This window comes from Phalacrocorax aristotelis, chromosome 1 (assembly GCF_949628215.1).
Source record: "Phalacrocorax aristotelis chromosome 1, bGulAri2.1, whole genome shotgun sequence".
NCBI lineage: Eukaryota > Metazoa > Chordata > Aves > Suliformes > Phalacrocoracidae > Phalacrocorax > Phalacrocorax aristotelis.
In genome coordinates, this window is record NC_134276.1 from 49,449,737 (window position 1) to 49,463,523 (window position 13,787).

The following is a 13,787-nucleotide window of genomic DNA, read 5'->3' on the forward strand; positions in this document are numbered from 1 at the left end:
CATCATAATGCAGATACTGCTTCCCAAGGAAGAGAGAGATTTTCTAATACATAATGCTTGAGGGCCTAGTTCCTTTACTGGATTTAAGTTCTGAATATTTTTTCTTTTTTTTTTTCTGTAATATTAAAGCCCAGCAGGGCCAAAATAATTTAGGAAAATAATACTTGAATCTTCCTTGAAGATTATCTTATAGCCAGGAAAACTCTTGGGGGACAGTTAGAATACACTCTTTTGAGCAGAAAATTTTCTTAATACCCCCGTCTACAGTAATTTCTTCATATCTTTTTGATGTGGAATATAGCATGCATACTTCAAAGAATTATTTTTTAGCTATGTGGTGCTTCAGTTTTCTTCTCTGAAGCTCATTTTACATGTAGCAGTTTTTCCAAGTCCACACTGATCCTTCTTGTATTGTCTTCCCCATACTGAAGAAGCTGAGAGGTTCTCTAAATGAGACCCTATGCCTTTCTTTCCTCTTTGCTGGGATTTCTCTTCAAAACAGTATTTCAGCAGCCATTTATTCTTCTCATTATAGGTAGAATAATGAACATGAAAACCTATGGAATCTTAGCTGTTTAGAGTCTAGAAAACATTATATGAAGGAATTTTAATGTTTTATTAACATTTTAACTGTGAAAATTCAGCAAAACCAAGCAGTTTCAAAGATTCTGAAAACTGACCAGCTGCAGCTTCTTCCTTTTGAAGATGTAAAGACCACTCTGAATAATAGATGAAGGATGGAGGAGTATAATAATGTAGGGAGACTTTCATTTCTCAGTTACTAATTGAAAACTAACCTATAACAATATTGACCTTATTGAGCAGGAGAATACCTGAAGTGCTTGTTTAAAATATATTATGACCTCAGTCCGCTCCTTACCTCATCTTACAATATCATCAAGCTAACGGTTGTTTCACATTATCAGTTATTAACAATTATTTTCCTTGAACTCTCAAAGCAGTCAAAAGAATCTAACATTAGAAAAAAAAAGTTACATTAATTCCCACAGCATATTAATAACGACGACAAAAGTAGGGTAAAATACTGTAATATTTTTCAAATGTGAAACTAAATACTAGAGGAAAATATTGTTATTTGAATAAAGTTAATTATTTATTAAAAAAACCTGACTACAAGATGTCTACAATATGAAACTAATACTGTATTTGAAGGAGGAAAAGTCCTTTAAGTTATTAATTTAGGACCACTTGGTTGTGTCAGTTGAGTTTGATCTGATCTTGAGGAGCTGCTGCCAGCTAATAAAATCATGATGTTTTATGTGACAAGAAGAAATGTTCCTTTTTTGTCCTTGTCTACTGTGCTAGGTTATAGACAAAAATAATAAGATTTCTATAACACTAGAAAGGAATTGACAGAACAGCTGTTGCGCATAAAACCACAGACTTTCCTGCAACATATGGATAAAACTGTATTATCGCATAATATGATATTTGTAGCTGAAAATATTCAGATGACACAGTGATTTTCTTACCAGAGTCAGATTAAATTACTTAGCATAATAAATAAATAAATATATTACCTGTCATTTAGGAATGAAAAAGTCATGTATCTGGAAAAGTGGAAGACAAACAGAAATGTTCCATCTTCTTTATTTTCATTGAGATGGCATCTTTATTAAGCTATTAATTAATATGACATTTTCATTAATATGGCATCTTGATAAATAGCAATATGTACTGATATCCACAGTTATTTGTTTATCTGATTATTATTTCTGGGAGAAAGAATACCCTTAATACACATATGACAAGCTTTACTCATAAAATACCCGCTGGATCTCTATAAGAAACACTTTTCACTCAGAATTTCTACAGGTACCTCTGACCAGACTGGCTCACAAAAACCACTCCCCAAAGACAAGTTATTGACAGTTGGCTTATGCATGGCAGATCTGTCTTAGTCTGTTTTGTAACCACAAAATTAACTATTTATCTACCATAATTCCTTGTTTAAGAAGTGTGCTGAAGCATATTGAACCAGTGTGAAAAGAAGAAAAAATATTGATGTATTCATTCAGATTTGGTTCAGGAAAGCACTGCCTAGGTATGTAGTTAAAACATAACCAGACTCCTAACTGTGAGTGGCTTTCACCCTGAGAGACATTGGACACCATACTTTCTTCCTGTAATAGGACCTCATCCTTATAAGGTATGTTAAGTTAGGAAGCATAAATTTTCCATTTCTCCTAAAGAAGTTGTAATGCTGCAGAGACAAAATATTTCAGAAGTCATTCAATTCTGGAGAAGAAACAAGGGGGAGCCTGACTTTCTAACAAGTTGAAAAGGTGATTTTCCATAAAGAATAGACCTGGGAGACTCTTCTTTGAAAACTTAATTATTATAAATTAAACAGGACCCATTTGTGCTAGTACAGGTAGGGTGAATATCTCAGTGTGGAAGAAGGGAAAAAATGTTCCTGTCCCCCAGTTCAGATGCAGACAGTGACATCCAAGATTGTTAACAGAACAGGATACACAGTAAATAAATAACAAACAAAGAAAGAACTATATATGCCAAAGGATTTTCTAGATTATGCTTTCTTTTAAATTCTTTATATTCCTCAGAATTAAATAGAAATGGAAGAAGAGAAAATTCTATGTAATTCTCTCCAAGGCTATAAAAAAAATACAGCTTCCTCTACAGCTACAGGAATAATGTGAATTATTATTTCTTCAAAATATTTTATTTACAATCTTTGACATTTACCTCCAGGTAAACATTAGTAAACAACAAGAAGAATAAATTAAGTAGCCCTTTATACCACTAACTTCCTATCAGATATATTCAATCTTTGCTTCCTACCTTAAAATTATGGTGCAGAAGAAAATTACTGTCTTGGACAAAATTGTTATTCACATTAATCTCTACATATATTTCATGTTTAGCTGGGAATTATAGGCTCATGAATAGGCTATTGCCTTACAAAATCATGTAAGTGTAGTCATACCAGATAAACCTTTATAGTAAAGTATGGATGCAAATCTAATAACTCATTCCATGGTCTCAGAATACTTTGAATGTTGTATTCTCATACATTATTTATTGATTTATTACTCTGATTCTATTACTGTGAGAGGACATGGCCCATGGCAATTTTGCTCTATACATTAATAATGAAAACTATTAAGCTTCATTTTCCTTGAATGAACCTCATGTTATTGAATTAAGTATTTGTTTTTTCACATAAACTGAAGTTGACTAGAATTTGGGCTTTCGGGTTTTTTTAACCAATGCTACAATAAAATTACAGGTTTTTCTTGTGAATACTTGCCACATAAATGGAGTTGACTAATAAAGCAGGCTGCAAATTTGCTATTTAGCTTTCACCTAAATTTTGATATGTGTGGGATCAAAACCAGAAAGTGAACAAGGAACAAAATTTCTATAACAATCAATGGCTATTCACAGTATTTAAACACATCCAGAGGTAATATTTTCCCTGACTGTAATGATGGGATACTATGTGGTGCAAAGAGATATTTCCCTTTTATTAAAGCTATGGTACTAATTGGCAATAATAAACAAGTGAGGTAGAAAATTGTGTAATCTTTTGACTGAACTGGTAGTATAGAAACTGATTAATAAACCAACTGCAAAATGTAGCACAGGAATTCAAGTCAAAGCAACAGGCATCTCAACTGTAAGGAGTGTTGTAGAGTAAAACCCCCTTCTCAGACTTGTCAGAGGCCTCAGGGTAACTCCTTTCCTCTTCAGAACTTCAGTTCCATGTCACCAAATTGTATTTCAGTTTTGATTCACAGTCCTTTCAATTTCTTGTTCCTAATCTTATGTGTTCCTAATCCCCTATGCTAAAGGTCTAGACATCTTTTTCAGGAGGCTGCTATTTACAAATTTCTTTGCCATGAGTTTTGTTTGTTGCTTCTGATTCTACTTCTAACTGAAATAACTAATCACCATTTGTTTCTATGTGATTCTGCATTTTTAGAGATTTGGTAATCAGTGACATAAAATCTATGACAAAGGAATGATACTTCTTTAAGAATAAGATATTCCAGATATGATCTATTGTCCCATATTTGTAACTTGCAGAATGCATAATTAATATTAACACTTAAGTGCCTAGGCACTGAAGGTCATTTTTCTATCCACTATGTATAACTTTGCTGCTGTGTCAGTTATAAAGATGTCTCTTTAACATGCATTTGGAGAGTTTAAACTACTCATTTCTAAATTTTCTAAAATTTATTTTTTAATTAAGTGTATACTTTCAACCATCTTAAATTAGAATGAATAAAATTCACATAGTCAGAGGGGGTGTTTTTTGTTTTGTTTTTTTACTTGGCAGCATTTTTTGTTACAAATCCTTTGATTTTGCTTCAAAACATATACAAGATGAAGTCATTCTACATAATGTTTTTTCTCTATGACAATCATGCTGATTTTAATGAATCAGATGGTTTTTAAGTTCAGTTACATAGGTTTAAAGCTAAAGCCTATTTCACATATTCTAGGCATCATCAGCTGTACGCTATTCCTCATCAATGTTTTGCCTAACATACCTATAAATTCCTCTAAGGTTTGATATTTCACAATGTCCTCCCCAGCCAATCCAATGCTTCATTAGTCTTAAACGAAAGTTTTCCTAGGAATATGAATTCCAAGAATGTGATATATATTCATACACCCTGTGTATAAAGAATATATCTATGGTATGTATACTATACACATACTCTTTATCTGTCCACAGAAAAGCTAGTCATGTTGGAACCTCTTTGTAGTCAACAGAAAGAACTACACACTTTTAAGGTGTGTTTTCTCTGATCAAATATATGTAGATTTTTCTTTATGATTACATGAATTGAACATAGAAATATATATTTTTGTATTATTATGCACAAAGGAAACCAGACACTTGAATGTTAAAATAAAACACACTCTTCGACTAGACTTTTTATGAAGCATGACACTGTGATTCTACCTAATGAATGACAGTTGACAGACATCTACAATAAAAGTGAGTTTATGAGAATGACGCTTGACAGTTCCAGCCTTCAGCTACCCTGCTTACTTACAAATACAGCAATAAAACAAACATCTTATATCAGGTTTTATCCAGTCCTAGTTTTAAAACTTAAATCTTAAAAACTCTGAATCAAGGCCAATGTCAGCCATCAGCAAAACCCACAGCCTAACTCTGAGATCACTTTTGATGACATCGAACTGGGTGATGTGGTGGATGTGCCGAAAGGAACAGACATCTTACAGAGAGACCTGGACTGGCTTGAAGAGTGACCTATCAAGAACAGTATGAAGTTTAACAAAGGCAATTGCAAGGTCCTGTACCTGGATGACATAATGAAAGAGCCCAGTACAGGCTAGGATCTGTGTGATTGGGCAGCAGCCTTGCTGAAAGGGACCTGGCGGGTCCTGGTGGACAACAAGTTGAACACGAGTCAGCAGTGTGCTGCTGCAGCAACAAAGGCAGATTGGATCCTGGGTTGCATCCACAGGGGCAGAACTGGCAGGGATAGAGACTTGATCATCCCACTCTACTCAGTGTTTCTCAGGCTGCAACCAGAGTACTGTGTCCAGTTCTGGTCCCCACAACTAGAGAAAGACACAGACAGACTGGAGAGGGTCCAAAGAAGGCCATAAAGATGATCAAGGGGCTGGAGAAGCTGTGCTGTGAGGAAAGACTGAAGGAGCTAGGTCTTTTCTCCCTGGAGAAGGCTCAAGGAGGGACCTTATGACGTTATTCCGGTACTTGAAGGGCATCTACAAAGACAATGGAGGCTCTGTCTTCAAAAGAAGCCACATGGAGAAGACAAGGGGCAACAGATAAAGTTACACTGGAAGAGGTTTCATCTTGATATGAGAAAGATTTTTTTTTTTCCCCAGTGAGAATAACTATTCACTTGTTGGGGAACAAGAACCCCAGGGACGTGGTAGAGCCCCCACCAGTGGAGGTTTTCAAGATGTGACTTGACAGGGTGCTAGACAATGTCCTCTAGGCTCCCTTTCCCATGAAAGGTTGGACCAGATGATCTTTCAAGGTCCCAACCAACCTGGGCTATTCCAGTGAAAAAGTCCTCAATGAACTGTTGTATTCAAGAATTCTTTTCCCAATCCCTTCCCCCCTGGTTTTCATGGTAGTCTAACCAACACCTGAATATCCATTAAGAAATTAAAATTTTCAACTCTTTTTTGTTTATTTTACCCTGCAATCCTAGCCATTATTCTAACCCTCACTTAACTCACAGCATGTAGACTAAAATGTTTACTGAGGAAGAATGTAAACAATGGATTTTTTTTTTTAGTCCCACAGTTTACACTAAAAGGAATCTTCAACAATAAACTGAATTTTTAAACTATTATTTTCTGAAGGGGACCTATCTTGAACTATAGTCAGTTACAGAATACTGAAAACTGTCATGGACATCTAATGCCTTGAAATCCTGAGCTCAGAACATAGCTAAAATGGAGGATGCTGGAAGATTAACTCCTCTTTTTATAACTAACCATAAATCTAACCTAAAGATTTCACACAGATGACCAGAGTACCCATAAACAACCAGAACAGCCATTATAGGTTGTTGTAAGCTCTGGCAACACTAGCTCTCATTTCTGTCCCAAGGAACCTTATGCTCAAACAATAGATTCCATTCTCCCATACCCAGACTTATTTTTCCAATCATTTTAGTTTCAAGCAGCAGTGAACAAGAACCTAGACATTTATAGTCATAAGAAACATATTTTTTTGCTACATTAAGTAAAACAGAATCATTAAACAATGTAAATCATATTATATATATTTTATATTGTAGCTTTTGTTCACAGCTGGCTCATAGTCACAAAAGAACAGTGACTCCTGAAACTTTTTCAAAGGTTCCTCAACATTGCTGTGCTCAGCCTTTCTTCCCCCCCCCCTTCTTTTTCCTTCCAAATAAAGATATTATTAACATAATATTAAATACATATAACCACATTACTTACTGATGAATATAAGCGGTTTCTCTCTACTGACAGTGCATTTGTCTGGGCTTGCCTTGGCCTTACCTAATTTTAGCTTGCTTTAACATCTGTCTAGAGGTAACTGTCATAGAGTAAAAGCTCTGGAAATCTTAGGTGTTTATCGCATAGCAAGCAATGGTCTTTTATGTTGATTGAGGCTGGGGAGACTGTTGTGCAACTTCCAAAATTTAGGTGGGTGCTATGAAGAAGAAAGCAGGTTGTGTTAAGAAAACTCATACAGATAAGCACAGGTGTCCCTAAGATGGGAGGAAAAAAACCCACCATGAGCATCCCACTGTTCCCAGCAGAAGCCTTGGGATGCTGAGAAGTCACCACAAAGCTCCATCCTTAGTTGTTCTTGAGGAAGACCGTGACATTGGAAGGGTAAGCAGACAAGCAAAGAAAATTAATACATACTGGAGATTGTTGTGGTTAATACTGTGTAGGAATATTCACTGTGCTTTTCTGTGTTAATTCAATAATCTGGACTATAGGAGCGTTGAGTAACAATAAATTCTTGGCTCCAGAAACCTAGTGTGTTCCTTTTTTACACATAGCAGAATTCTGGGTGTAGCATGGTAACATATACATAGTTATCGTTAGTTTGATTAAATTTGCTGCTCTTTGTATTGATACGGGAAGAGACAGAAAAAAGAAATAACTGAGCATGTGTCCTCCTTATTTAAGAAAAATGAAGCCTACATATATTAAACATCATTAATTTGATTATATTAATGTCCTAAGAAATTTCTTTTTCCTTATAAGTCCTAGGATTAATCCTAACTCTGGTATTTTGCAGTTCCCAAATGCCTTCTGGCAGAACTGCAGATCAATATAAATTGCTGGCCTTTAAAAACACTGCCCTGAAGTCTGGTGCAGACTTAATAAACAGTTTTCTTCTGTTTTCCCTTTCTAGCACAAACCTTGACATTAATTACAGCCAGCTGTATATAACATGTAGTGGTTGTCAATAAGTCTGTGAACTTCTGAAACCTCTTCACACCGCTTGAACTCTAGGTCACATGAACATTAAAATTAAATATTAATCTCATCTTTTATGAAGGTATAACTATAAAATAAAGAGGAATTTCCACCCTTACCTTAACTACACATAGAACTCTGATATGTAGATAGCAGAGTAGAATACTGTCATATGAGCCTTAGATTTTTGACATATCAGCCCTGCTTTTGTCTTTAGAAATCATAGAATCATAGAATCATTAAGGCTGGAAAAGGCCTTTGGGATCATTAAGTCCAACCATCAACCCAACACTACCATATCTCCTAAACCATGCCCTCAAGTCCCATGCCTACATGACTTTTAAATATCTCCAGGGGTGGTGACTTCACCACCTCTCTGGACAGCCTGTTCCAACGCTTGACAACCCTTTCGGTGAAGAAAATTTTCCTAATATCCAATCTAAACCTCCCCTGACACAGCTTGAAGCCATTTCCTCTCATTCTATCGCTAGTGACTTGGGAGAAGAGACAAACACCCACCTCACTACAACCTCCTTTCAGGTAGTTGTAGAGAGCGATAAGGTCTCCCCTCAGCCTCCTCTTCTCCAGGCTAAACAACTCCAGTTCCCTCAGCCTCTCCTCATATGACCTGCTCTCTAGGCCTTTCACCAGTTTCGTTGCCCTTCTCTGGACACGCTCCAGCACCTCAGTGTCTTTCTTGTAGTGAGGGGCCCAAAATGTTGATGTTTCTCCAAGAAAAAGCAATATGCAATGGTTCTGTTTAATAAAACACCTATTTTAGAGTCTATTACTAATCTTAATCATACATAAACAAAAAACGCATTTACAAAACCTCAGTATTGACCTTTCATGTTTTCAGTTGTCACTTTAATCCAGACAGCACTTAAATTTGTGAAATAGTCCAAACTCTTAAACTCTTCTTTTTCTAATATTAAATAATGTTTCATTAATGAACACAAGTCTCATTTTAAACTCTAATCTGAGTTGTAATATTTTGTGTTAACAACAGTTCCAGGCATCTATGTCCTCTCAGCCCCTCAGCTCATTCCAAATTAGATTCTTGTTTCTCTTTTGGCTGTGAAAAAATCTCCCATAGGACTTTTCGGTGCAATTAATTTCTGTTCCCTCTTGAGTACCTACCTCTAGTAGTGCAGCTAAACTTTTGGTCTTTGACCCTGAAATAGTGCATTTTCTCATCACCTTGCTTGCTCCATACAGAAGGCCCATTGATAACAGAGATAACTGCTTAGACTAGTTCATATTTGTCATCATTAGTTCTCGTGACTGCTTTGATAAAAAAGAGAGCTATTAAAGCTGTGGGGAGTGTTAACTACTCCAAATCTTCCTGCAAAGAAAGGTACAGAAAGAAGGCTTTTGTGCTTCATGAGTAATCTGGTAGGTCTCAGTCAAAAAGATCTGGGTCATACCAGTTACCCCATTTTGGTCCCATGGTCAATGTCTTCTGCTGGAAAGACATCTGCACTGAGGGCTGCAACTCAATCTGCTTCTCCTGAAGAGAAGCTGAGAACTACAAGGACATAGCCAGAGAGTGCAGAGATGCAGTCAGAAAAGCAAAAGCCCAATTTGAATTGAAACTGGCTGTAGACATAAAAAATAACAAGAAAGGGTTCTTCAGACATGTCAACCACAAGCAGAAAAAGAAGAAAAACGTAGGCCCACTGTTAAACGGAAAAGGACAATCAATCATGAATGATGCAGAAAAGGCAGAGGTCCTCAACACCTTCTTCACCTCTGTCTTTACCAGCACTGTAGGGTCCCAGGCCTACCAAACCAGTTGAACCAACCACTGACCCACCATCGGTGAAGGAAGAGTTAGTATATGAATTACTACAGGAGCTTGACCCCCCAAATCGATTGGCCTGGACACCATCCAGCCAAGGGTTTTGAGAGAGCTTTCTGACATCAACACAAGACCGCTTTCCATAATCTTGGAGAAGTCATGGAGAACAGGGGATGTCCCAGAGGACTGGAGGAAGGCAAATGTTACCCCTATCTACAAGAAGGGTTTGAGAGAGGATCCGGGTAACTATAGGCCCATCAGCCTTACTTCAATCCCTGGGAAAGTTATGGTACGAATCCTCCTGGGGGCCATCACAAGTCAAATGAAGCACGTGATTGGGAAAAGCCAACATGGCTTCACTAAGGGCAGATTGTGCTTGACAAACCTGGTGACCTTCTAGGACAAAGTGACTTCTGGTTGACATGGGGTGAGCGGTGGACATTGTTTACCTGGAGTTCTCCAAGGCCTTTGATACAGTCCCCCACAGTCTCCTCCTGGAGAAATTGAGGTGTTATGGCCTAGACAAGTGGTCTCTGCAGTGGGTGGGGAACTGGCTGACAGGCTGCACCCAAAGGGTGGTGGTAAATAGCTCTTTCTCAAACTGGCAACCTGTCAATTGTGGAGTCCCCCAGGGATCGATATTGGGCCCAATGTTATTCAACATCTTCATAAGTGATCTGGATAACGGGATCAAGTGTAGCCTGATGAAGTTTGCTGATGACACCAAGTTGAGTGGGGAAGTAGCCACTCCAGAAGGGAGAGCTGCTCTGCAGGGAGATCTGGATTGACTGGGGGAGTGGGCCAGCAAGAAGCTTAATAAGTTCCACAAGGAGAAGTGTAAGATCATGCACCTGGGAAAACATAATCCAGGAATGCAGCACAGACTGGGATCCACCTGGCTGGAGAGCAGCTCTGTGGAAAGGGACCTGGGGGTCCTGGTGGGCAGGAAGCTCAAGATGAGCGAAGAGTGTGCTGCTGCAGCCAAGAAGGCCAACAGGATGCTGGGTTGCATCAAAAAGGGCATCGCCAGTAGAGATAAAGAAGTCATTATCTCATTCTACTCAGCACTTGTCAGGCCACACCTGGAGTACTGTGTTCAGTTCTGGTCCCTGCTCTACAAAAAAGATGTGGACAGGCAAGAAGGGGTCCACAGAAAGGCCACCAAGATGATCAGAGGACTGGGAAGCCTGCCATACGAGGATAGGCTGGGAGAACTGAGTTTGTTCAGCCTTGAGAAAAGGAGGCTCAGAGGGGATCTCATCACCATGTACCAGTACTTAAGGGGTAGCTACAAAGAAGAAGGAGACTCCCGTTTTACACGGAGTCACATGGAGAGGATAAGGGGGAATGGACACAAGTTGCTTTTGGGGAGATTCCGATTGGACACCAGAGGGAAATTTTTCACAGTGAGGACAGTCAATCATTGGAATAATCTCCCCAGGGAAGTGGTTGACTTGGCCACATTGGTCACCTTCAAGATTCATCTGGACAGGGTGCTGGGCCATCCTGTCTAGACTGTGCTCTTCCTAGAAAGGTTGGACTAGATGATCCGTGAGGTCCCTTCCAACCTGTGATTCTGTGATTCTGTGATTCTGCGTGATTCCTGAAATGATCTTTTCAAAAACTCAGTCATGTTTCCGCAAGTCAAATTATTTGAGCCATGGCATTGTTGCTCTTTCATGATTACCCTCAGAGATGTCTCAGCTTCTCTCGACTGCCTTAGTCCCCACTTCGAATTTCTATTTTGCCAACTCTTTAAGCCATTCACCACAGATGGTCTTGCTCTATTGTTGATGCTAAATACAAACCATCTGCAGCAGAGACATACTGCTCAGCACTGTTTTTCTGCACTTGCACATTCACTGTATTTCCATCCCTTCCCACCACTTCAGTGCTAAATTTCTATTTCTTTTCTATCAATAATTCAATCACTGATTTTGAACACATGATTTTGCACTCCGTAGTGACCAGTTCCCCTTTTATTACCTTATTAATGCAGTCAAGGTTGCCGCTCTCCACATACTGCAACAACCTCAATATCTACTTTAGGTTTAGTGTTTTCTTCACAGGCTGTGAATGTTTTTTTCTGCTTCTCTCAATTCATCTTCACATTTCCTGCTACCATAGACAAAGTAGCTTCTGGATGACCTATATCCCTAAACTTTCCTTTGGATAGGAGAAAGTTATTTCCCTACCTACCCCAGAGGGGGAAAGTGGTCATTTGTAAATCTGATAGCAACGATCTCTAAAATCCTAGCAAGAAGTCTCAGATGACCACAGTCAACATGGTGAAGTATGGCATATTTGTTTTCAGTTTTTCTTACTATTCTGTTCTACTTACATAGTCTCTTGCTGCAGTTCCAAAGCACCTGGGGTTCCCAGAGCCCTAACCAAAATGACCTGAGCTGCTCTTGTTTTCCACCAAGCTATGACATTCCTTATCCTAGTCACTTTGTCTAGGCAATTTTTGCCATGCACAGAGAGGCTCTGCAAGCAAAATGTACATGCCTGAAAAGTAAAAAACCAAACAAAACAAAAAAATGAAACCCAAATATTTATTGGCTAGTATATCAGAGAGAGATTAATGAGCTAAGCAAAACATTAACAGTTTTACAATTTCATGAAGAAACTTTGCTGACCAGTAGTCATCAACCAGAAGAGGAAAGGTTTCTACTGCTTCTTAGAATAGGCTGATTATTAATGTTGTTCATTTGTCACCTTCTTAGTCCCTGTTCTTTCTCTTAGGGATTTATACCTCTCATGTTTGTATTTTCCCTCTTTACCTTTTGAAATGTTAGTGATTCTTGTTAACAGCCTTACCTGTCTGAAACGTTACCTTTCTTACTTGGCATAGTTATACTCTACAGAATTTCTTACAGACCTTTCTTATAATCTAACAATTTTCTCAAAAGTCTGAGTTGTGCCCCGTCAGAGCTGAACCTTGGATCACACAGAGTAGAACATGTGGGATAAAGTTACACACCTTAATTTCTTCCTACTTTTCAGCTTCAATCTTGCTTTTTACCCAATCCTCCCTCTTCTTCCCTCCCTCCCTTTCTCTCCCCTCCCTCTCTCACCATCTCTCCCCCTCTTTCTCTGCTCCTCTCCCCATTCCTGCACACCCCGCCCGCCCTCACCCATCAAGCTAAAAGGTGGTGACAAAGTAAGGAAACCTCAGCTCTTAGCTGAGCCACAGAACTTGACAAGGCTACAACTACTAACATTCTCCAAGGTTTCTTTCTGCTGACCCTAACGTCCTCCTGAGCTGCACCACTAGAAAGCCTACAATGATCAAGATCTTGAGCTAGGCTTTTCAGCTTCAACTATTGATCTCTAAGAGATACAAACAACATCATGCATTTATTTAATGATAGTTATAGGCCATATAAATGCAGATAAAGGTATCACATTTGTTTGACATGCAGAACTGAAAATCTATCTGGTAGAAAATTTTATTAATTTAGAATATTCACTAGATTGTCCTTTAAAGGTCAAAGGAATGTTGTAGAGAGTTCCATCTGTGCAATTTGAAGTAGAAAATATAAAGAAACCCTCTCTAATAGAACATAATTGAATTCAATCCCAGAAAAATATTTTGCTTCAAAAGCAGCTAGATCCAAGCTGGTCCATCCACTTTACATAAGTCTAAGATATCTATATAATAGTCAAAAATATGTGACACTGTTGTAATACTACTGTTAAAAGAATGATGTATATAAAAGCAAAAGTTAAACCCCAAACATAGAAAGAGGTTGTGAAATAAAATGATAGTATTTTTAGTCAAACACAGAGGGCTCTAAAGTGTACTCAATGAAATTTTAAAAAAAACATCAGTTTACTCAGATTTTTTATGTGTTTGTGCACATTTGAGATAGTAAAGGATGATGTGAACTAAGCTAACTCAGAAGTTGGAGAAAATATGGAGTGAAAAGTAGTTGGAGAGGCTCTAGATCTTTTGAAAGGTGTTGGACAGTTGTACCATTTGAAAAAAGTAACCATGTAAAATATAACA